This window comes from Ambystoma mexicanum, chromosome 5p (assembly GCF_040938575.1).
Source record: "Ambystoma mexicanum isolate Mex_15411 chromosome 5p, UKY_AmexF1_1, whole genome shotgun sequence".
In the NCBI taxonomy this organism is placed as follows: domain Eukaryota; kingdom Metazoa; phylum Chordata; class Amphibia; order Caudata; family Ambystomatidae; genus Ambystoma; species Ambystoma mexicanum.
This window is the reverse complement of record NC_090930.1, coordinates 710,258,189-710,280,234: the sequence shown is the minus strand read 5'-3', so window position 1 is coordinate 710,280,234 and position 22,046 is coordinate 710,258,189.

The window sequence follows — 22,046 nt, the reverse complement described above, 5'->3', positions numbered from 1 at the left end:
AGCTGTGCCAGCCCCCATTACCTAATTCTAATCTTGTTGCAATGTGACTTTGTTCCCATAACTTTTAGCTGAACAAGCAGTTCGCACCTGGGCTCTGGCTTGTTACAAGTTATGTTTCAATGTTGTGCGTGTCCTTGAGAAAATGTCTTTCTTTCCCAGAAAGAAAAAAAAGCACACTGGGTTGCCGTGATTTAGTCGCATTTGTGGATAATTAAAATGTCTGTCTGCAGAAAGCAATTTTATCTTGAACTTGCGGCCTTGGCAGGTCGGACTTGTTTTGCGAGGAATGTTGATAAGGCTCCCGCAGCCAGTGTTCAGTGTTCAGTGAGTGAAATGAACTTAGCTGTAATTTTCCTGAAACATAGCTTTACACTGTGCATTTAGACCATGTTAGTTCATATAGGCATTTGCAAGCCTTTAAACAGGGATTTTTGTGTTTGTAGATTCTGATATTGCAGCATTGATTCTAATGTAGCATAGAAGTTGCACTGTTGGTGAAGTGGGTGTGTTTCAGCATATTTGTCACCCATGGGTGCGCTGGGGCGCTTGGGGTGCGGGGGCATGGATTTGGTCTCCATTTTCCCTCTTCAGTCCCCCCTCTGGTCGACTTTGTCGACCACACCACCAAGCAACATTCACCTCCTTCCGGTCTGCATATCTTTGCCAATTCCTTGAAGTGTCCATAATTTTCTGCATTGTTGTTGATCAACAGTACATATAGGAGTGTTCCCCTTCTGTGTTCCACCACACTCACTTCCCTTCGTACTTCCTCTGATCACAGGGAGTGGCCACCTTTATTACTGCTGGAACCATGTTGCGCACCGCTATCTTAGTCCGGCTCTTCCTTTCACCATGTCTCTTATTTGCATTCCGATAACTTCTTCTGTTGTTCTCTTGCAATGTATCTCTATCTTGCACAATGGTGCTGTGCTCGGTACTCGTCCTTCCGTTATCACCTTCAAGCAACCAGGCAGTCATGATGTCATCCATTACCATGCAAGCACTAGCTAGTTCTTTGCTTTCTCTTTTCAGATACATTTTTTGCTGATCATTCTTTGGTATGCTGGTACTGCACCCACTCATTCTTCTTTCTCGCTCGAGAAGTAAATCCCCCCCTCTTTTTACTTCTCTGTCTGTTTCTCTTCTTCCGTTGTTTTCCATCTAGGTGAATGTGTCACTCTCCACATCTTCCTTGGTCATCACCAACAAGGTCATGCTGATGCGCACCAATCAACACTCTCTTCCCCAATTCAGTGGTAGTTTCTCTTGACCTTTGGATGCATGTGGTCAATAGTAGTCCATAAGCAGTGATGTTCCTGCTCTCATCTCGCAACTTCTCTCAACCTTCTTGCATCCAGCATTATTGTCCACTTCTTGTCACTGTTGTGCTGGTAACATAACGTTGGTACCTTAACAGTATACGTCCTTCTTCAGTGACCATCTTTGCTCTTTTCTCTCACTCCGTTAGGCACTTATCATATTTTTGTCTCTTATTATTTTATTTTTTTTCTTCTCTCCTTATGTTTTTCTTTCTTCTTTTATTATTTATTTATTTATTTATTTATTTTCTTTTTTTTTTTTTTTCTTTTCAATCTCAATGTTGCTGTCTTCCCTTGCAATCTTCTTCGCACCTTGTCATACATGGGCGTCGTGCTCTGCTGTAGTAATTTCTGTTGTAATCAATTCTCTTCCGGCATATGTTAAAGAACAGTCAGGACAGCTCTCTCCAGTGGTGTCCCTACCAATTTTGTACATGTGCATGTTGTTGGTCACTTCTGATATGTGTGTTATGTGTATGTTTTACTCCCCTTGTGTCTGCCTTTAACTCTCCTTACTTTAGCAGCAGCTTTTCCTTACCCACTGACGCCGTAACTCTTCCTGCTTAGGTTAGGTAATGTTAGCAGGGGATACAGCGGTAATGCTCACTATTACAAATAATTTTCAAAGTACCACCCCCATAATTTCGTTCATCATTAATAGTCCCATCGTGAAGGTAAAAGTCCTTATTTGCGTGCCCATAACCACTTACGCTGCTGGGTCCTTGCAGCTGATGAGATGATAAAGTTGCCCGCCTGAAAATCGCAAGAAAAGCGTTAATACGTTAGTACATGTTAGTGACCTCAAGCTCCGCGAACTAAACAATCACTAAGGGCAAAATCAAACCTCCCCCTGGACATTTCGTGTTTTCAAAATTTCTCAATATGGGTAGGGAAAATCTTGGGCTGTTTATTCAATGGAAGCAAGGAAATATACTTCAGGGAAACATGCTCTAAGGGGTCTGAGGTTCTTGATAGGGTGGGCAATTGAGTGGGGAATGCTACACAATGTTTTAATCAGTAGGCCTCACAGTTTCTAATGGAAGATAACATTAAGGAAATTTCCTACACATTTCTAACAGCATACATACGCAACAACCTGCATGTGCGGGGAAAAGAGAAGAAACAAAACAGTGTTACAGCTGTAGGTGCAAAAAATGTAATATGAAACTCAATTAAACTTTGGAAATGCGTGTGTCAGTCCCTATTCTAGTTGCTAGTGTGCGTTGGACCATGGGATGGCCATGTTTCCCTAACTCGGGAGAGTTCGTGCTATTTTGCAGTTCATGAAAATCTCTTGCGTTGGCCCTGTTGATCGTTGCTCCCTCGTTGCCAGGGTGGCCACCGCTTTGTAGGGCTTGACGCCTTACACTTCTGACAAAGTCTGTCAGGAGGGGAAAATGTCCCACTGTAGTCCATAGCCATTGGGTGTTGGTTGTCCGTTGTCTTCAGGCCTGCCCTGGGTCCTTTGTATCTGGCGAGAAATTAAATGGAAGCGCTTGAGACCTGAGAATTTACATATTCTTCATTTTCTTGACCTAACCTCTCTGCACTACTCTCACATTATGCAGTGTCCTAGTGGGAGGAGCCAATGGTACACCTATGCACCATCCTGTCACCACCTGGTGGCGTTCAATGGCGGTCTGACTGTAAATTATTACACAATTCGGAATGTACCCAGAAAATGGGTAGGCACTTAATTTTTGTGAAGATACTCATTACACACTTTGATCATATATATGCAAATTGGGTGCTAGTGTACAAATGGGCCTTTGGATCTTTGTATTTACTGTGCTTTTGTTATAAGTTATTTATAGTGCGTGCCTTTGTCCCGTGGGGCATCAGGCACTGACAAGCTAAATAGGGAAACATCAGGGTGGTAAATTTGTCATATGGGGTGGCTGTGTTTCTAAATTAAGTGCACCATGTTACTTAGTTAAGATAATCGCAGGGTTTTAAAATCTTTTTTTTTTATTTATTTATTTTTTTTTTTTTTCTATGGCTCCTCTCACACTTCTCAGGGCGTGCCTCGCAGTGAACTGCAGGCACTTTAAGCTGGTACTAATGAAATCCGCTACCAATTTACACCCATTCTCTCTATCCCACCCCATGTCCACTTTTTAAAGCCTACCTACTCTGTTAATTACTCGTTTAATCTAGTATTTTATTACTCCACTACTGTAATTACTGTTACATTTAAACAATATATATTTCTAATTACTGTTACATTTAAACAATATATATTTCTCCCCCCAATATCTGCTTTCAAATTTTAATACAACCATCATTCTCCAGTTCGTGCAGCAATGACCTCTTTCCCTATGTGTGTTGGCTAATGCATTTGTGCCAGTGTTATTTTCAAAAGCGCTAGTGGCAGTACCACTTGCACTGTTATTTTGTCGCCAAATTAATTCTGTTGGGAACATGGATCATCCACCCTTTACCCCTATTTCTCTCCTCCTGTGGTGAACTGTCAATGAAATGTAGTCCTCCCCCCTCAAGTGCACCTTCTTCCACCTTGTGTGTCTCATTTAATTGTTCTGTGTTAATCGTGTATTCATGAGCCCAGTCTCCTCACTGAAAGATGTGTGCTCAAAATGTAGCTAAATGTACTCTCTTGTGATGCGCTATCATTATGCACCCCCCTCTGTACCGTGCACCCCCATTATTCTTAAACAATCTTCCTTACTTTCAACATGTGTATGCCTGGTGTTTAACAAGTTATGGATTTCTCTGTTAATAAGGTGGTCATATCCACATTGCTCATGATGTCACAAATGTCTCTTCCCTAATGCATGGCCTAGTCGCCCCACTGTCACCCAGAAAAGAAAATGTTTTGATACCTATCACCACCCCTATGCAATTGTCCTCTGCATTATTGAGTGTGCGTGAGTGTGTGTGTCGGCGCGTGTCTCGCCCGCTCTGTCGGGGAGGTGGAGCATTAGTGTGTGTGGCAGAGTGAGTCAAATCAAGTTTGTCTTGGGCTGTCCTATTAGCGGTATAATGTCAATCTATGTCCTTTGAAAGATTTGTTCCCCATCAGCAAGACCCCACCCAGTCATGTAACCGGTACCATTGCTATTGTGTCAGTGTTCTGTATGGGTGCTGGCTGCTGTGCAGTGCCCCTGTGTTGTCATTCTAGTCAGTCCTGGGGTAGTGGTGCTGTCATTTGTTGTGTCTGTACATGTAGTGGTGACAATACCTGGATTGGTGCTTGTGGTGTCTGCTGAAATGATCCTATCCTGCCCCATGTATCCTCCCCACATGGGCGGTGCATATTGTGGTGATTGTTGACACTGCTATTGTGATTCTTGTGCGTGTGTGTTGAAGCTGTTTTTAACTGCCCCTCCCATCGCATGCTTGAATGATTTATTTTGTGCCTACTTGTCCTCATCTGCCTTTCTCTGCCCCTGTGTCATCAAATATTACACTCCCGGAGGTTCAGAAGTCTGCTCGTGTTTGTTCAACATCAGCTGACCCCTCGCATTTTCCTTTTCCTTCGTGCACACAGTTCAACTGTAGCCATGTGCTTTTAAAGCTATTCCCGTGTAAGTGCTGTGTATGTGTGTCCTTAGCGATTGCTGCACGCTTCTGGAGAAGCCGCCTATGAGCAGCCATGGTCTTTTTAATTTACCTTCAGTACTTTTTAATCTTTGCACACTATGTTTTACTGACTTATTTCAGCATGGAAGCTGTGTGCTACACAAGTGAAGGGGAATCATTTCTGTATTGTGTGATACATTTTACCTCTATTCAATTCGAAAATTTCGATAGTCCGCTGTTCAGGGAGCAAAAGTTAGAAGATAATTGAACAATATTCAACTTCTGTGAGCCTTCTTGGCTCCGCACCTTAGCCAGTGCACTCCACGTGCAATCCATCTTCACCAAACCATTGCCTTCTCCGGCACACCCCCACAATCTTGCGCATGTGTCTTCCACACACCGCCTCTGGGTCACCTATTCTCCAAATCCAAAACCACACCACTATCTCCTCACCATCAAAACTTTGTGTCCTTATGCATCAATCTGAAGGTGACGTCACCAAACTAAAAACACAATGCAAATGAACAGACAAATGTGCATACACAGAACAATAACCCATTTCTCCCAACCCCACAAAAATCCCAAAATAAAACCCCACAATCCCCACAGCTGTCTTCCTGTCTCAACTGGAACAAGGTAAACCACAATAAACTCTTATAATTGGACTGCACACACTGCGTCGCCTAGTGCATGATACGCTCCTCACCAGGGGACCTTAACCAGCCAACTATCTTCCGCACTCGGGAACAATCTAGCTACCTCCTGCGGGAAAACATCATCCACTCACTGAACTAAAACGCTCAATTAGCAGGGAACCTCATCTACTCATTGATCTATAACGTCAATTCATAGGAAATCCAGACCCCGTACATGAAATCACCATCCAGACCAATCAGCGCGGCACTCCTGTTTTAGACCAATCAGCGCGGCACTCCTGTTCTATGTGTAGGGAGTCACTACCCCACCCAATATGCTCAAAAACACAAGAAGGGACCACTGCCACCACCCCAGTCCCAACTACAATTCACGTGCCGATCACTACCAATGCGCTGAATTTTGTGACAATGTACAATCACCCACCACCCAATTTACAATCCCTCCCTAAAAAAAAAAAAAAAAAAAAAAAAAAACACTTTAACATTTCTACTTTAAACATTTCCCCCCCTCAGAGCCCATGTTGCTGGTTTACTTACATTTTCCTATGCTGCACTGGCAGTTGCACCACTGCTGGACACTCCCTCAATGCGCTTCACCGGACCCCTTCTCCTGCAGGGCTCTCACCTGCCCTCAAGCGGGGTATTTCCAAGTGGCCCCCGAAGCCTTTAGCCGGTTACGCGTTTTTCCGGTGGTCTTCAGGTGCAGGCGAGGGTCTCACAGCTTCCTTGAGTCGGCGGCAGGGAGCTCAGTCCATCGCAGAGCTTGCGCAGGCAGAGCTCAATTACCCATGTTACAATGAGCAATGAGCCTCACAGAGGGCACCAACTTGTCGGGGAGAAGCTGGATCCCCCCCCACCCCCAGGGCAGTGGGGGGCCAGCAGCCATATCCTCACCAGCTATGGGAGGCCCCAACACCTCCCATATGGCCTCCAGAAATGCAACAGAGTGCCAAGCAGGCAGCAGCATGTTTTCAAACTGCATTTATTTCTAGGCAAAAAAACACACAAAGCATCGTGCACACCGCGAATTCAGGCGCCGTCTCCCCCGGGGCTGTCTTGCAAGTAAGTTTTATAATCACACTGCAGGCTGACCTCACAGAATTGGATCAGCTCCCAGAAACTTATCTCCTCCTGTTATTGGCTGCAGAGTGGTGGGTTACATATGTAGCCCTTATAGAGAGCCTGATAATTGGATATTAACCTCCTGCGTCAGTGGGTTGATTTAGCTGTGCCAGCCCCCATTACCTAATTCTAATCTTGTTGCAATGTGACTTTGTTCCCATAACTTTTAGCTGAACAAGCAGTTCGCACCTGGGCTCTGGCTTGTTACAAGTTATGTTTCAATGTTGTGCGTGTCCTTGAGAAAATGTCTTTCTTTCCCAGAAAGAAAAAAAAGCACACTGGGTTGCCGTGATTTAGTCGCATTTGTGGATAATTAAAATGTCTGTCTGCAGAAAGCAATTTTATCTTGAACTTGCGGCCTTGGCAGGTCGGACTTGTTTTGCGAGGAATGTTGATAAGGCTCCCGCAGCCAGTGTTCAGTGTTCAGTGAGTGAAATGAACTTAGCTGTAATTTTCCTGAAACATAGCTTTACACTGTGCATTTAGACCATGTTAGTTCATATAGGCATTTGCAAGCCTTTAAACAGGGATTTTTGTGTTTGTAGATTCTGATATTGCAGCATTGATTCTAATGTAGCATAGAAGTTGCACTGTTGGTGAAGTGGGTGTGTTTCAGCATATTTGTCACCCATGGGTGCGCTGGGGCGCTTGGGGTGCGGGGGCATGGATTTGGTCTCCATTTTCCCTCTTCACCCCTCGTCGGCAGCAAGTCTGTCGAACGTGTGAGCCTGGTTCTGTGCAGCGGTGACATGTAGGTCAGCATGCAGAACCTCCCGTGATACGCATGCTTCTTCTTGCAAGGTAATACGTGTAACACGGAGTTCTTCCTGCGTGGCCTGGCTGGACAACTGATGCACCTCCCGGCAAGCACGTAGCTCAGCTGAGATGGTACACTCAAGCTGCGCTAACCTCTCCTCTGACCACTCCCTCTGGGACATCAAGAGCACACCCAGAGTGGATCTGAGGGATTCATACTCAAACCTTAGGGCCTCCATGTGTGCCTCTGCGTAAGCAGCAATTGCTTGACGCAAAGACACCATTTCAGCCCAGCGTGCCCTGTCTGAGGCCGCCATGCCCAGCCTGAGCGAGGCAGCCGTGGCTGTGCCGCCCGCTGCTGGAGTTCCATCTGCCTAGCAGGGGGTAGCACGGATTGGGCCACACGCTCCATGCTCTCAGCAATGTTATCAATTTCTGCCCCCTGGTGTTCTGAATTGGCAACCATGGCTTGCTCCCACTTAGTATACCCCGGTGGCACGCTTGACACCTGCGGGGCCCAAGGCGCCGACGTCCTTGTTGGGTTGGCACCGCCCATGGCTGCAGGACTACATTCCCCTGTCGACGTGATGCCCCAGGCACATCAGCAACTGGTGTGGTGGGTAACCCTGTGTCCCGATCCACCACAGGCGGAGGTCCCACCACTGTCTGGCCCCTCACTGCAGGTGTTGCGGACAGAGGAGCGTCCACATCAGAATCACCCACCCCTGATGAATGGACCCGATGCACATCCAACTCAACATTGTCGTCAGAGTGATCATCCGGGCTTGACTCATTGGCAGCCACAGACAAGATGGTCTGTAACACAAGTGGGTTCTCATGGTCTACCACCCCACAACCCCCACTTGTGTCGGGTTGCTGGTGTGATAGCAAACCTGTGTCTGGCATGACAACACCATCCTCTGGCTCCATTGCATCATCATCATCATTAGTACACATGTCAGAAGCACATAACACACACACACATAGACATCACACAGACAGCCAACACATGAAGCAGACATGTCACACACAAATGTGAACCTGGCATGCATGCCAGGTCACTTTGACATTGCATCAGGGAGTAGACATGTAGAACGGTGTAACATGGCTCTGAAGTGGGTTGATGCAGTGCAGAACATGTGTACGTTATCCACTATCTACATTAACAAGTATATCATGATGTGTATCAATTAACTTGAAGGCAGTGCAAGGGCAAGTTCAGACATCACGTGCAATGTGCATGCAATGTGTTGCATGGCTACAAGCAAACCAAACCCCTAAGTTAAAATGCAAGGATGCATTGCATGGCAGCGAAAGGGTGACCAGAGACCTGTGTATTGGCAGACAGTGGTGGCTAGCATCAATTGCATCATCTGAGTCAACTGACAACACAGCAGATGATGATGGGACCAAAATCAGGACACATGATGCACCCTCAGTAGTACAGCCATGTGTGCAGGAGCCGCTACACCAGTTGAACAGAGTCAGTGGGTCTGAAACGGGGGAGGCCTGTGCCCTGCACAGACTGTGACACCCTAAACATGTGTGTGATGCAGGACTGAGCCAGAGTGGGCATGGAATGGATGATCAAATGCAAAGAATTGTAGGTCATCCTGGACACGTACTACAATGAACATCCAGTCAAGGACACATAGGGGCATGCATAGAATACACATAGAGCATGAATGGGAACTCATGTCCTTGCAGAGCATCTGCCATCTGCACAATCCAAGTGAGACACCCTGCATGAAGTGCAGAGGATGTACCCCACTGCATGTGTCTGGCAGGTTGGCTGGTGGAAGTTTGCATGTACACAGGAGTCTTGAACAGGCCATTGCAGTACGCCAACATAATGCACACCTGTGCAATGTTGAAATTGGGGTGCAGGGGTGGTGGAGGGGCAAGTGAGCATGCCTACGTGGAGTACCCACATGCATGCAGAGGACACATGCACGTCAGTCATGCAATGACATAGTCCCAGTGCTGAGAGGAACACACCCCAGGCTACATGCAGAAGGGCCATTGGGCTGGAACATGGACTGTAGGGGCAGCTGGTGACTAGCATGTGAGTAGGGTGCAAGTGTGGTGGTGAGGATAGTCCCCGTCTGCTCTACATGACCACTATCCTGCACAGCAGGCACGCATCAGAGAAGCATTGCATGACTTGCACATGAGAACCATGTACACATGACATGCAGTGGCAGTGAAGCACAACTCATCACACAAGCAAAACACACATGTCCTCGATGAACAGGCAATGACACTCACCGGATGGGGCATCAAAGTCCTGCATCTCTCCCACTCCTTCGACCATTCCTGTTGGTATGTACTCTGCAATGAGTGACTCATGCGGAGTGAAGTCTTCCTCCTCAGGTGGTGGCCCACCGCCAGTCACCAGAGTCATGTTGTAATTAGAGGCACGCTTTGCCTTAGTGGTGCATTTGAGGTCATCCTAACGCTTTTTGCACTCTTGCGTTGTGCGCACCTCATGGCTGAATGCACTCACATGATCCGCAACTTGCTTCCAGTGGGTATTACGATGGGCAGCCGTAGTTTGACAATTCGTCCCCACTAGCATGTCACGGTTGTGTCCCCGCACATAGTCTACAAGGAAGTCCAGTTCCTGCTTGCAGAAAGGCTTCTTCCTCGACGTGCCGTAGGCTGTAGCTGTGTCTGGGGTCCCAGCCTGTACTGCAGGTGCAACCTTCCTCCTCTTGGACACTGGTCCGGACCCTGGCTGGCAAATGCCACCCTGATCAGTAAGGGCAGTGGCGCTGGTGGAATGAGCCGAGGGAGTGGCAGGTGGAACATGGAGTGAAGCCCTGACTTGCGTCAGTGGCTGCTGGGTGCCCTGGAATGGACCCTGCGCAGCAACATCCGCTGTGCCAGGGTCATTGACTGGGACTGTCCTGGTTGGTAGACTCACATACAGGGTGGTGTCGGCTGAATCTGCCCCTGCACTTGCCAACACCCGGCTGGTCGGGGCAGCAGATGACATTACTGCCCCAGGGACATGTGCCTCGGTCAGGGCAGCCCTGAGTGCACCTATGGTGTACCTCCTGACCTCCTGGAAATCTTCCATGGACTCTTCAAGTGCCAACGCAGCCTACGCCTGAGTGGTGGTGTCCACAGCTGGTGATGTCCACAGCTGGACCTGCAGCTACCACTACCCTTGTGCCCGTGGCAGTTGATGAAACGGACTGCCGGGTCACATGGGCGCCAGTGCCAGATGCGAGAACTGCATCTCCCGGAGCCGCAGGGGGTGGTGGCAAGACTGCACCAACACGTGGCACAACATCGTGCCAAGCTGGCACACCCCTGCCTCTTCCCCCTCTGCAGCCACCCTGGGCACCCTGGAGTCCCCCTACTCCATGGTCACCCCGCCCACATCCCTGACCACGCCCACCACGGGGAGTATGCCCAGCTGAGGCACCCCTCACCTTTCGTGGCCTCCCAGCCATGGCACAGACGGAGTAGTGCTGGCATAGATGTAGTAGTGCCAATGGGAGGTGTACACGCCAATTGTCCTGGGCAATTGGGGTAAAGGGGGTGGGATACAAGATGTTAACAGCAACCCTGCACCTGCAAGGCTGTATGTGACCCCGGTGATTAAGTGACGAGTCACGCATTGGTCAGGCACCCCAAAACTGCTGTAAAACTGTGCACGCAACCACTGTGGCCCACGTGCGTGGAATTAACCTCCCGCAGTACGCGGTGGTACCCAGGAACATGTACACGTGGGACACGCAGGCTACTATGACCTCAAAAATGGTATGCAATACACAGGGGGGCCCGCAGTGGGAAAAATAGCTTGCGCGACTCACCATCTGACTAGCGTGATAATGAAAAACACGCATAGCCAATACCCCTGCCAAAAGAAGAGATACATCCTTGATCCGCTGTGAAGTAGTGATGGCATGCGAAACAACATGAAGTAGCAACACACACGTCAGTCTCCACAAAAGGCACGTACAGCGAACTGCTGGTGCCGCTCACCTTTAACCCGTGCTAAGGGAAATGCCCGCGCGCGTCACGTCACTTATGCGCTTAGGCCCTTTCCTCATATTACACGCATTAACATGGGGACATGCAGTTTTTTCACGTGCTGATTCACTGTGTACCCATCACGAGGGAAACGCCTGCACATGTAACGTCACAGACGCGCTTACGCACTAAGGGCCTTCCCTTGAATTACACGCAGTTTTTTCATGTGCCAAATCACTCCATATCAAGCTGGCCACGCAACAACACACGGAAGACCACGCTCCTGCCCAAAAGGCCATTTTCCTACCTCCCAGATCCCTGAGCAGCCTCCCACGAGCCATCTGCTGCTGCCTGCTGGCCTGATGCCACTGTCCCCTGCCATTTGGTGCCCGCACCTCTTCCATCTGCAGGGGTCCAGTTGCAGTGACCACCCCTGCTGGAACAGAAGACTCCCGACTGGTGTTCCATCACTCCACAGCCCAGCCCCAGGACCCAGTTGCCCACCCACACCTGCCTCGGGGGTTGCCATGTCTGACACAACACCTTCCAGCACCAGTGGCAACACCAGCCAGAGCGGCAGAGGGCTGCCGGCTTCACTTCCGAAGAAGTTGGCATCCTGGTGGAGCAATTCCTGTGGCAGTATGATGCCCTCTTCACACCATTGCGTGCTGACAAGGAAGGGTGGAGGAGGATCTGGACGGACATAGTGGGTGCTGTCAATGCGGAAGGGGTGGCACGCCGCGACATGAAACACGTCCAGAAGCGCTGGGAGGACTACAAGTCCAGGACCCTCAAGAAGGCCCACCGCCTCTTAGACGCAGAGGATGCAGTGGGGCACCGGGGCCAGCTTACCAACCAGCAGATGAGGGTCCTGGAGCGCATTCGACCCAGTGCTTCGCCACCAGATCCTCAGGATGCAGGCCCGTCTGGAGTCGAGCGGTAAGTGGCCATGCATTGCTTTGTGAAACAGGGCATGTTGCAGTGTGCTGGTAGTCAGCTACTTGCCTGTATTTGTGACATAGGCCATGTATGGATGTGTGTGTGCAGGGGCATCATGGTGCTGCACGTGAGACCAGCCATGCGTGAACCACATGGATGGTGCATGTGTTACAATGCAACATGCAGAGGAACATGTGGAATGCACACATGAATGCATGCCTGTCTCTGTTGTTGGACATGTATGGGGTGTGAGAGATGGGTGCTGCTGTCAAGGACATGTGTGGTGTACATGTCTTTGTGTCTGAGTAGCGTGTGTATGACTTGTAAACGCCATGGATGCATGACACATGTCTGTGACATTGTTCTGATTCACTGATGCAGCCTAGTCATCCTTGTCTCCACTGTGTCTGGGGTGTACGAGGCCAGATGGATGAAACTACGGTGATGTGTGTGCATGTGATCAGTATGACCCATGATGCATGTGAGTTTCAAACCACCATCGTATGTTTCAACATTTCCTTGGACATGTATGCAAATCTTCTTCGCATGCGCCATGCCTGTTTCTATATATAAGTTGCCTGCACTGACCCATGTGTTGTGGAGGGACATGATGGAAGTGACGTTTGACAGTGCCACTCATGTGCTATTGCTTCCTGTCTAGAGGACTATTGTACAGTACCCTGATGCTTGTTTTATATGTCTCCCTCTACACAGCGGCGAGTGAAGAAGAGGGCGGAGACGGCGCTGTGGAGCAAAGCGGCGGGGATGCCTCCACCAGCTGGCTACGCAAGGCCCAGTCACCCTCCCAGGAATTACCATCATCCGGGAGCGAGGGGACTGGTGCCGCGTCTGCCACTACGGCTGCATCAGAAGGGGTGGGTAAGCCCCTACAGGGGCTTGCAACAGCGGAAGATGGTGTGGAGCCATCCAGGTTGGTGGTTTGCACAGAGGAGGAGGAGGCCGCTACTGAGCCGCACACAGGGCCTGATGGGGGTGGTACCACTGGTGCAAGTGGTGCAGTCCAGGGGCAGGCGCAGGAAGCAGCACAGGTTGCCATGGAGGGGCCTGTGCATATCACTGTCCCTGACACTGTGACTGCACTACCATGCACCAGCAGGGATGCCCCATCCAGGCCCGTCCGCAGGTAGGGGGAAGGTCCACATCATCTGACACTCCTCTACATGCAGACAAGGGGACCCGTGACCGTATGGAGACCGTCCTGATTGGTGTCGCGTTGCGCACGCGTGACATTTATGATGACGTGTGTGCTTCCTGGGGGGAGCACGCACATCATCACGAAGAGCTGCGTGCCAAGGTGGCCCAGTTGGGAGGGTTCTTGGTCATGGGTTTCGTACATGTGTCAGGCACTCTGTCGGCCCTCTCCTCCTCTGTGGAGACCATGCGCTAGTCATTCTCCATGCCGTCTTCCAGCCCAGATGCCACGAGGGCCCCCTGTGGACCTGCCCCGACCAACGGAGCCAGCTCAGTGGAGATCCCATCCCTGCCACAGTCAGGAGTCAGAGGTCCAGCAGGGGTGGACACCCCAGCAACTGGACCCCAGCAGATGGAGGATGTGCTGGCATCATCGGGCAGGGCATGTGCACAACGGCGCCAGTGGATTCCATCAGCCTGGATGCCGTCATGCTGGCAGAGGCAGTTGCGTCAGAGGCAGCGGCAGGCTCAACGTGGGAGGCATCATGGCTCAGGGCCATCAACATCAGAGGGGCAGGCATCGGCCGAAGGGCAGGAGGACCTTGGAATGGTAGTGTCTTCCGTGTGGCAGCGGTTGGGCCAGCGGATAGATGCAGAGCGGTGGCGGGTGGAGGAGGCAGGGCTCACTATGGTCAGGGTGGAGAACTCCATGCGCAGGGCGCTGAGGCGGGCTGAGTGCCTTGAGGGAATTTGTAGGGAGTTAGAGGTGGACATGGCGTTATCCATGCGAGACCTCTGGCCTGGGAACAGGCCCATTTCCAGCACGTTGAACAGGAGTTCGATGATGCCCTGGCCCGGGAAATCAACTAGTGAGCCGTAGGACTTGCCTGCGCCATTGTATTTAGTTAATTAGTGTTAGGTTTCATTTATGTTTTTCTTTCATTTGGGCGCTGGAATATGCCCCACCTTTTTGTAGATAGTTCTTTATTAGGTAAGGTTTTTGGTAGGTTTCCTTTCAATAGTTGGGCTTATGGACCCTGGATTTGTTCTTTGTATATAGTTGAAGACTGCATTTCTCTTCATTCTTTTTTTTGTTCACCATGGAGCAATGGATTATTCTTACTTTTTTCTTTGGATTTGGTTTGCTGGACGGACACTTTGGACCCATTTTCATTTGGATTTCTTTGGATTCTGCTTTCATATTTTTTATTTAGTTTTTTTGGAACATGCTGCATTTTCTTTATTATTTCCATTATTGTGTGATTTGATTTAATCCCCTTGCTTTTGTGTTCAATATATATTTTTTTAATACTTCAATGTGTGGTATTCTCTCATTGGTTTCATGCATGTCACGCTATGGGTTTTCTCATTCACTTGCACCCATTGTGTTTGTGTGACGGACATGTGTTGATGTGCATACTTGCCATTTGGGTTGTATCATGTAATGGGCATTTCTATGTGGGTGGATGGAATACTTGGTTGGGTGTTTGGACAGGGGTGGCATGGGGTGTGATTTGGGTGGCCATAAGGCCCATGATTGTGGATTGTGATGACGTGTTGGGGGGACATGAGTCGGGGCCTGCTGGCAGGTGCCCGTCAATGCTGGGTGGTGAGGGAGCAGATGGACATGAGTCGGGGGCTGCTGGCAGGTGCCTGACAATGCTGGGGGGTGGGGGTGCAGGGAGACATGAGTCGGGGCCTGCTGGCAGGTGCCCGTCAATGCTGGGTGGGTGGGGGGACAGGGGGACATGAGTCGGGGCCTGCGGGCAGGTGCACATCAATGCTGGGTGGGTGGGGGTTAACAGGGGGACATGATTCAGGGCCTGCTGGCAGGTGCATGTCAATGCTGGGTGGGTGGGGGGGCAGGGGGACATGAATCGGGGCCTGCTGGCAGGTGCCCATATATGCTGGGGGTCTGGGGGGGCAGGGGGACATGAGTCAGGGCCTGCTGGCAGGTGCCCGTCAATGCTGGGTGGGTGGGGGTCAGGGGGACATGAGTCAGGGCCTGCTGGCAGGTGTCTGTCAATGCTGAGGGGTGGGGGGGCAGGGGGACATGAGTCGGGGCCTGCTGGCAGGTGCCCGTCAATGCTGGGGGGGTGGGGGTGCAGGGTGACATGAGTCGGGGCTGCTGGCAGGTGCCTGTCAATGCTGGGTAGGTGAGGAGATAGGGGGACATGAGTCGGGGCCTGCTGGCAGGTGCCCGTCAATGCTTCAGGGGGACATGAGTTGGGGCTCACTTGTGCATGGTGCCATGTGCGCTGGATGCGGGCCATGGCCAGGGTGTATGGGCTGCCTGCGGCGCCTGGCCAGGGGTGCAGGTTAGTCCCCTGTGGTGTGGGCTGCCTGCGGGCCATGGCCAGGGTGTATGGGCTGCCTGCGGGGCATGGCCAGGGGTGCAGGGTAGTCCCCTGTGGTGTGGGCTGCATGCGGGCCATGGCCAGGGTGGATGGGCTGCCTGTGGGGCATGGCCAGGGGTGCAGGGTAGTCCCCTATGGTGTGGGCTGCCTGCAGGGCCTGGGGAGGGGGGAGAGGGCACACCTGGGAGGACCCACACTGACAATTTGCGTGTGGTACACCCCGCACACCCCAGGAATACCCCGCTCGTCAAGCAAAATTACGTGTAAAACTCCCTGTGCACCCCTCTGAAGACACGCATGCAGCCCAACCACCCTCAACATTCCCCACAGTCAGCCCATCACTCCAGTGCATGCCCCACCGGCTGCCCACACCACAGGGTAGAGTTTTACATGCAATTTCGCTAGCTCGAGAGGGGTACGTGTATTCTGAGGGGTGCGCGGGGAGTTTAACATGCGATTTCGCTAGCGCGGGAGGGGTATGTGTATTCTGAGGGGTGCGCGGGGAGTTTAACATGCGATTTCGCTAGAGCGGGAGGGGTATGTGTATTCTGATGGGTGCGTGGGGAGTTTAACACGCGCTTTCGCTAGCGCGAGAGGGGTACGTGTATTCGGAGGGGTGCGCAAGGAGTTTTACACGCAATTTCGCTAGTGCAAGAGGGATATGTGTATTCTGGGGGTGCGCAGGGAGTTTTACACATGATTTCGCTACCGCAAGAGGGGTACGTGTATTCTGAGGGGTGTGCAGGGAGTTTTACACACGTTTTCGTGGTTGGGGAGCTCTATGCTGGTCCACTGGCCTGTGCGCCATGTACAGGATTTGTGTGCTGTTCATTGCGCACGGAGCGGGGTTGGGGGCATAACTGGTGCTACAGCAGGGTCGCTGCGCCACTCTGCACCATGGCTGGTTATGGATGTTGAAATCCAAGAATACGCTGTGTGCTGAAATGGGTTTTGGCGCACGCGGCTGGCGCAGACTGCCGCACGCGCACACTGTGTGCCAGCCGCGTGCACCACTTGTGCGCCGCATTCTATGAATTACCCCCTATGTTTTTTCTGGATTATTTGTTGCATTTCTATGAAGGATAAGCATTTTTAAACAAAACTGGTCTGAGCTGTTTAAGTAAATGTTTTGAGCAATTGGTGGCAATTGGAAGATAAGATTGATTTTACATTTGCAGATCAATTTACTCTAGTTGTGTTGATATATTTAAATAGACCAGAGAGTTGTGTCTCTGTGTCATTTGATGTGCCTGCACTTGTTTTTTTAGAAGAAATATTTGTCTTTCTGTCTTCTGATGGATGTGCACCTGTGTTTGAAGTAGACTGTTTTGTGGTTGCATTACTTTATCGAGTAGCAGTTGTTTTATTTCATCAGTGGTATTGTTGGGAGATCTCTTAAAGGTTCTGTTTGCATTCATTTTCTTTTTAAAGGTTGAGCTTTTTGAAGTACAGGGTACATATATAGAAGGGGGTATAGAGTGTATGAAACCTGTTGTATTTTAGGATGCAAGGAATGTCAGCATTGACTTTGTTTGCATCAAAGCTGACTAGGAATAGACCTTCGAGCTTATGTAGATGTGAAAGTGCTGCGTAACTTATACTTTCTTTAAAGACTGTGCAGCCAATGTCAATCAATGCATGATCTAGGGTTAGACCTTGAGATTTGTGAATAGTGGCAGCCTATGCAAGAGACAAAGAGAATTGCTCTCTACGTACGTACATGTCTTTGAAAAGAAGGAATTGTGCTGTTGTGCTGCCTATTTTCTTAACCTCTGCAAACACAGTACTAGGAAACTGTTTGAAATCCCAAAAACTATGGACAAATCACATCTGAAATCAGATCTGTCTTCTCCCACCTCTGAAGACTTCTTCAAAGTCCAACAAGCATTCTCTGATAAAATTACAACCGCACATGTAAACATTATGGCTGATCCTGGCCCAGCTCTTGACCATAATATGACCGAGACATCCCCTCGGAAAGATGACATGCTACATGAATTCTCTTCCATTTCTGTTCAGACTATGGAGGGAATCCCCAAAAAGATGCACCCTACTTCATGTAATGGGGACCTACTAGCAAGTAAAATTATCCTCTGTAACATTAATATCTTTTCGCCCTTCTTGACCCATTTTACTAAAGCAACTTTTCATTAGCATATTATTCCTAAGGAGGTCAGAAGATTGTAGTCTCCCCCTTGCTGAAGAAGGCCGGTTTGGACCCAAAGAATTTAGCAAACTATAGACCTATTACCAATGTTCCTTTCCTTCTGAAACACTTAGCAAACACTAACATTTTACATCCATGTCAATCAAGCTTTAGAGAACATCACAGAAAGGAAAGTGATTTTTTAGATCTTCAGAGCGAGATGATGGATTGCAAGGACCGGAGCAAGGCAGGCCTACTGATACTTCTTGACTTATCAGCGGCCTTTCATCTCTTGGACCATGCAAAACCTTTAGCTACTATATCTAATATAGGCCGCTGCTCTTCCTTAGCAGAGAAATGGTTGGATTCTTTCCTCTCAGGCAGAATGTCAAGAGTCTGTTGAGGTCAAGCATCCTTCGGATCCATACTGTAGACTTGTGGTGTGCCACAGAGAGCATCTTTGTCCCCTGCTCTGTTTAATGTGTATCTACGCCCCCTGTGTAACATTCTTGATAAAGCAGGAGTTAAGTTCACCAATTATGCTGATGATTAAAAACGCTACAGAATATCTATGTCACCATATAAAATTGGATGACTCAACATTGGCTCTTTCTTAACAGCGGAAAGACTGAGCTGCTGATCTTTTGATCTCCTCAAGCTAGGCAAAATATGATGCCGGTATATGTGGAATTCACAATCGATGGCCAGTCTATAGCAGTCTCAATTCAGTTCAAAACTCTTGGAGTGATAATGGATAAGTCCCTCAGTGCTGACTCTCATGTAGCAAGCGTAGAAAGTCACAATACCATCTAAGATTACTAAGACTGGTTGAGCCATATGTTACAAGCAAGAACTGTGAAACTTTGGTTAGAAGCATAGTTATGTCCGGAATTGATACTGTAACACCCTGTTAGGAGGAGCCAGCAAATACTGTATAAAAAACTACAAGTTTATCAAAACAATGTGATTCTTATTGTTAAAGATGTGTCAAGAAGATACCACATTACTATGGCCAGCAGGGAACCTCATTGGCTCCCAGTCAATCACAGAATCTCCTTTAAGATCCTGACCTTGGCACACAAATGTCTACACTGACTGGCTCCTACCTATTTGAAAAGGTTTTGCCTTACCCCCCAATTTTGGGTAGATTGACCAGATCGAGTAACACACTTCATCTTATCTGTCCTAGGATCAAAAGGAGCTATCGGAGAGGCTCAGTTCTTGCCACCCTAGCCTGGAATGACCTCCCAGTAGCAATGCATCTAGAGAATAACCACAGAATCTTTCATAAAGAGCTCCTTTTTGAATAATGGATTCCCTTGTTTTTATGACTTCTTTCGCCCTTTTCCCTTCTCTTAGCCTGGTCCTCACATATTATTTGTTTGGCCTTTTTAGTCCCGGTCCTTTGTTTCATGTGCGCCCTGATGCCTGTGGGCTCTGTTGTGTTATAAGCACTAAAAAAAAGAAAAGCAAGTTTGGCAGAGTGGATGTTGACAAACTGAATCTTGTTGCCATGTGGACATATTTGGAAGACAACACCTGTACCAATTGCTCCATTCACTAAACATTGTTCTACGTCAAGGTTATGTTTTGGAATCACTCTGCAGTTTAGACAGAATTTTAACATTTCCCCCAATTCAGCTGTGTTGTAAATAGAGTTTTCTAAGCTGTTTAGTTGTGCCGTTGCTTGTTGACACATAGGGCCTGATTCACAGACACTTTTTATTATGGTGCAATTCCACTGGAGAATGCTCTCTGAATCAGGCCCATAGGGAGTGTCATGCTGTGCACTTCTAGTTTGTGGAGTTGATATGCATTATGGGTTGCATCTCTTTTTTTTCGTTAAATTGAGTACAGCTTGCTATGGTTGGCATTAAGGACATGAATTTTATATTTTGTTGATTTCATTGTTTCACTACACCAGGAGCAGATGTGTTCCACCCATATAGCTGATAGATTAGTCTACTATTTAAGATGGATTTTGCATCTTTAGTAAGCACACCAGTTCTAATGACTTTTAAAATGCTAGCATAGGTGAGTTCCACAGACTGACACATGTTTTGAGTTAGTTATTTGTACTGAAAATGTTGCCAGAGATTAACATTTCCTATGCTGCAGAGTGTTTTGCAGCATTGTTTGTGTCCTAATGTTTTGAAATTAGGTTCAAATTTTACTGGTGTTAACTGTAGGAGGTCTCCGAAAACAATAACGTGTTTTCCTCCAAACAATTCTTCGTAGTCCGTTTATAGGACTTCTTGACTTCTGAGGTGAATTAAAGCCAACATGAGAATGGAAACCATGCTTACCTCATCTATTAGGAGTATTTTCATTTGTTTCAGAATTCTGCTTACGTCAGTAGCAGCTTCTGCTGATAGTTTGAAGTATTCTAATTTGTTTTGGTGTTGTACTGGTGTTCTACTGGAAGGAGCCGTAGTCAGTGTAAAATTACACCTCCTATATTGTAGTCAGCTAAATCTGTGTGGAATGTTACAATGGCGAAAGGTTGTTGTTTGTTACATTTTGTAGAAATGTGCTGATTATTTTAATTAAGAATGTTTTTCCAGAACCAACTTCACCACTTACATACAGGAGCAGGTTTATAATTTTTACAGCCACAAGTTTTAGTTTGATGTCTAAAACCATGTTCAATTTCTTCAGTGTCTTCTAGATAAATGGTGAGTTGTTCTCATTTAGCTGTGATTTTAGCACTGACTTGTCGTCTTCTGATTGTTTATATTTAAACATGGTATTCTCTACTTCAATCATGGCTATTTCTGCTTCATTTAGAGTGAGTGGTTCTCCAAGTGGTACTTGGCTTCCTTTAAGGGAAGGTTGACTGCCCTCAGGAGTGTCTTAATTTAGTTGAGCTTCAACTTTTTCCTCTTGTTGGCATTCACTGTCCAACATTTCATTGCATTGTTTGATATTGACATTTGTTATACTGCTTTGATTTGCATTGAACGCAGCTTCAAATGAGTCATTTTTACCTAATAATTCTTCTTATTTTCTCTGTGGTTTAAAAAGTTTCATTAGGGCCATGCAATGAAGCGTCCTATGTTGTGGAGATTTAAACAATAATTTTATATGATTATTAGGCTGGGTTTGATACGTTTGACTAGGCTTCTATCACAAATTGAGATTACATATTTGCCAGTTGTCTCATCTGGTGGGACATTATTTTTGTAGGAGTGGTTTTGCACTATGTGGTACAGCTACATGTTTTCCAAAGCAGTTCTTCTGTTTCAGTAGTATGTTTCTAATACATTGTTTTTTAAAAAGTCCTGGTTGTTGGGATCAATCGTGTCTATTGTTTCTATCTCTTGGTAGGATTTCAGTACTCTTTTTCAGGATGAAGCTGGACCACGGTTTATCCAGATAATGTGTTCAGATTTGCCATATAAGTCTATACCTATTAAATGGTCTGCAGCTTCACAGCACCGACATTTTCTGTGTCAGAGCATTGTTATAACAAAGCTGTACAATTTTTGTGACAGTGTTTTGTCAGATGAAATGTCATTCCAGAGGTCTTTTAGCTCTGTTTTCTCAGCTTCAGTGAGATAGGCTGCGATGTATTTTGCAACAACAGTGGAATTGTCTGCAATTTATTGTATGTCTATATTTGCATTCCACAAGAGGGCAACGATTGCATTGTAATCATTGATGTACTTGGATGCTTCATCCCTTTTAATGTTGTAAGTGGTTTTAGGGGATTTGCCTTTTACACTGTATCTAACAGAAGACATCAAGATATTTACTTTTTCTTTTGCTGAAAGCAACATTTGGTATAGTATTTACCTCTTATTTTATATCTACATTGGCATTATTTTGGAAGCATAAGATTTGTGTAGGTAGGTCACTATGTATAGTTTCTGAAGGGATGTCACAGGTTATGTATTTTTGAATACATTGTAAAACAGTGGAGTCACTGTCATGGCCAAATTTGGGAGCATCTTGTATCCACAAAAACATGTGGATGTGTGGTGCTCCTCTGGATCGATATTCTTTTCTCCAAAAAATGTATTCCACTTCCCCGAGTGGAGGGGTGCTTTTATTGCTGATGAAGTACAGCATGGCA